General features: G+C 39.1%; 1 long non-coding RNA gene across 1 annotated transcript; it reads left to right on the forward strand.

Annotated features, from left to right (window-relative positions):
• Positions 1-633: 633 nt before the first annotated feature.
• On the forward strand, positions 634-3,761 carry LOC120307395. Its single transcript, XR_005556515.1, has 2 exons — positions 634-694; positions 3,061-3,761. It is a non-coding gene; the product is annotated as an uncharacterized LOC120307395 (long non-coding RNA).
• Positions 3,762-4,040: the final 279 nt, after the last annotated feature.

Below are 4,040 nucleotides of genomic sequence, written 5' to 3' on the forward strand. Positions count from 1 at the left end.
TTGTCAAGAATGGCTTGGCTTACTGTATATTATATTAATGCTTATATTAAAGGGAAATGCAAATCACATTTGCACTCTATTCAATATCTTTCTCAACTTTGATGATGAACACATTTACAGTAATTTTTCAGCCAGCAATACACCCATTTAACTAGCTTCCTAAGCAACACCATGAACCATATATAATCATTTACTGAAATTATATATTGTTTACACCTTTTTTATAATCTGTTAAGGAAATTGCCCAGTAAAAATAAAAACAGCTTAGTCCAGCAAGATTTGTTTATGATAAATTCATGCTGACTTTTGCTAATTAAGACAGGTTTTGAGCTGTTTGTAGTTTAAACTCTTTGCGATCTGCATTAGAATCTACCTAGATACTAATATCACTCTGGCTAGTCTGTAGTTAACCTGATACCTGTTTTGTTCTCTGGGGCAACATTTGCTTTCCTCCAGTGATAAGCTACTTCACCAGTTTTTCCAGTTTCTCAAAGATAACACATAAGGGTTTAACCAGACTATCATTTACTTCCTTCCTTATCCTAGTGTTGAAAGAAAAATCTTCATCAGGGTCCAGTCCAAGCCGGGAATAAACAAAATGGAGACTGCTTTAGAAAGAAGATTGTAATTTATTGAAGAGCAGAACCACAAGACATGTGGCTCTGGAGCAGCTGACTACCTGGTACTGGGAATGGTGGGTTTTTATACCTTCTTGAGCTTTTGTGTTTGGAGTTGTTCCTGTTCCTGCGGCTTTGTATTTTCTGTGTCATGTACTTTGACCTGAGTCTGAGTGTGCCCTTTCTGTATTCTGATGGTGGTGGGTTAATCCTGTTATGTCCTAAAGGTCATGTCTTGCTTTTCTGGGGCTGTGGCTGATAGCTATGTCCTGTGTTGAATGGGTGAGGGGTAGCTAGTTCTAATTTTATCACACTACTATTGTTAGCTATCAGTTTTCTGCAAGGCATTTTGAAAGATCCTATCTTGAATGGGTTTCTGCAGGTAGTATTTGCTCATGAATGCGGCTTCAGTCTTTCTGAATGGGACTATCAAATCTTCATTTCTACAGACCTGGCCTCTGCTTGGGGTTATTAAGAAAAACTGGGCCTGCTTTCCTTTGGGGATGGGGGGGGGAGGCACTCTGTAACAGAATTTTTACAAGAGCCTCCAGGTTTTCCTTTATCCCTTCTTATATTAATAAGAAACAAGGTGGGATATTTTGGCTTCTTTCTTTCTCCTTTCCAGGGACCACATTATCATTTTTCCTCCATTAATGGCTCCTGCATGCGTTAATCAAGGTTATTTCCATATTTTTCTACAAAAATGGAAAAAACAGTGAATGCTTAGCCTTGAGAAAAGAGAAAAGAATGGATGGATGTTGTAACACAGAAGATTAAGACTTGTTTCCATCATCCCAAATTGCAACTCCCTCTTACACCAATCAGAACCAAAATGGGGTATTTTGAACTCTTTCTTTCCCTTTTCCCAGGACTAAGTTGTCATTTTTCCTCCATTAATGGCTCCAACATAACATAATCCAGGCTATTTTTATATTTTTCTACAAAAAGGAAAGAACTCTGAATGCTTAGCCTTGAGGGGAAAAAAGACAGAAGGGGAATGAATGAATGTTACAAAGGAGAAAACGAAGACCTACTTCTGTCACCCCAAAATGCGGGTCAAAGAATAAATTCATAGGAAAGCATATTCCACCTGAAAATCAGAAATACTTTCCTAATAGAAAGAGCAATGGAATAGTGGACTGAATTATCCAAAAACCACTTATTTTTACGGCCATTTACCTTTTGGCAATGGGAAAGTGAAAATTCTCCCCATTGGTCAAAAAAAGGTGTCCTCCCACATGTGGGTGGCTAGATAATCAGAAAAAAAGAAAGAGGAGGAGAAGAAGGGGAAGGGGAGGGTGTTAGTGCCAGTTTTCTTGTGCTAGAAGCATCTCTCCCCTTTGCCCCATGAAAAGGCAATTGAATAGCACTTTTCTCATACTTGTCTTTCCAAAGTAGGAGGGGAGTGCCAGAGGCTATTCAGACCAGAATGGGACAACTCACTGCAGCCAAATCATCATGGCCAACTCATCATGGCCATCTTGCCACAGCCAACTCACTATGGGACAATTCGCCACTGGACAATTCAACTATTCGATTTAATTATTTAAAATAATAAAAAACTTATTTTAATTTTTGTCATTCACATTTCATTTTGTCCCTCCTTTGCTATCCTTTCTTTAATGATTCTATTCCACCATTTCTTCGATATTAGTCTAACTCTTGTCCCATTGCAAGTTGTCCCACGGTGAGTTGGCTATGGCAGGTTGGCCATGGCAAGTTGACTGCAGCAAGTTGGGTGAGAGAAGGTATTTCTCACCCCTGGAGGCTGTTCTTGACTGGACTGTTGGACATGTGTGAAGAAAGGCTCTCTATAGAGTAGGTTTGCAACATGTGATTCCACAAGGATATAGATTTACTTCTCTCCCCCTTTCCTCAAACTTTTCTTGCTAAGTGGACCGGAAAAAAAAACAAGAAGAAAAGAGGAGAATGGTTTTTTGCAATCCCATGATTAATCACTATGTGGGATTGGAGAGCTGATAATAGGAGTATTCTGTTACCTGAGTTGAGTGGGAAAGTGGGGGGGGGGAATTGAAGGGAGATTGAATCTCTTGTCCCTCTCCCCCACTTTCTTGCTGGGTGCAGGAAGAAAAATGGGATAAAAATGGCAAGGAATGGCCCCTTCTCCCATGGAATGATAACTGACAACAGAGGTGGACGAATCTCTGGGACTGTCCCTCCTCCTCCTCCTCCTTTTACTTCTCACACAGACAGAATTCTTGTTCTGCTGAGACAGAAGTGAAGAGCGGAAGTACGATTGGCTGACTTTTTATAACTGCTGTGCAAAAGAGCATCAGATAAATAGTTTACCTATGTTCTTTCCAGACATTTCTTACATGATTTTAATGAATATGTAAAGAAGATAATGATGTTTATTCCTTCACTGTCCCTGAACGTTCACCTTTCTTGGCAAATGGACTAAAGAGATTTTTGTATCTTTAAGGCTCCTTCTCCTATTTCCCAGCAATTGCCCTCAACATGAGTTGGATCAACGTGATTTTGAAGCCTGATTTGCAGTGGAGAAGAAAACCTCCTTGCCGGGAAGAGAAGAAGAAAAATAGCAAATGGAGTTAAGGGCCAGTCCTGCTCCTTGCCTATTAATTAAAGCCTCAGAGGCACTGCCTGAATAGAGCTGCACTGTTATTGGAGACTTCAGGCAGTAAAAGCAAGAGAGATTCTCCTCTTTTCTCTTTCTTGGGCATACATGCTTAAGAAAAAAAATAAGAAAAGGCAGTCAAATGAGTTTCTCGCTTTTGTTTCATCAGTGCAATCTCACTATCTCTTTTTCTTTGTTCTTCACTTTAGAGAACGAGGAGAAGAAGGAGGAGGAGGAGGAGGAGGAAATAAATCTTTCTGCATGTGGAGATTGTAACAATCTAGTGTGCACTCTCCCCATGTCAGATTGACAAGCACCACTATTATTTAATTACAGAGACTCCACTTACACACTTTGAGGCTGTGATTCTCATAGCCATAGGACCACACCAAGCTAGGGAAGATGGAATCTGCAAACTGATAGAAGCGTGGAAGCACAGGCAATAGTTTAAGCATATGAGCAAGAGAAAGTCTAAATCTATAAAACACAGCTAATCCCAGTCCATATCTCTTGTATAAATGTATCAAAATTAAGAAAGAAAAAAAAAAGGAAGGGATTTGCATTTTTTAAAAAAAGCAGAGCAATAATATCTTACTGGTCATAGCTTTTAAAGATACTTTGAGTTAAAAACAGAAAGAAAACCAAATAAAAGCATACTGATTTGCAATCTGACTTAATAATAGAATCATGAATATTTATGTGCTTGATGTTTTCTTTCCTGTTCACCATTCAGCCATCTTCTTGAATTTTAGAAACCAGGCCTCGTTAATGAGGAAGGCAGTGTTCAGTTCTTTCAATAAATTATTTTCTCTACAACATCAAACATT

Source organism: Crotalus tigris, unplaced genomic scaffold, assembly GCF_016545835.1.
Source record: "Crotalus tigris isolate CLP2741 ecotype Arizona unplaced genomic scaffold, ASM1654583v1 scf7180000017775.1145084777:2100578, whole genome shotgun sequence".
NCBI lineage: Eukaryota > Metazoa > Chordata > Lepidosauria > Squamata > Viperidae > Crotalus > Crotalus tigris.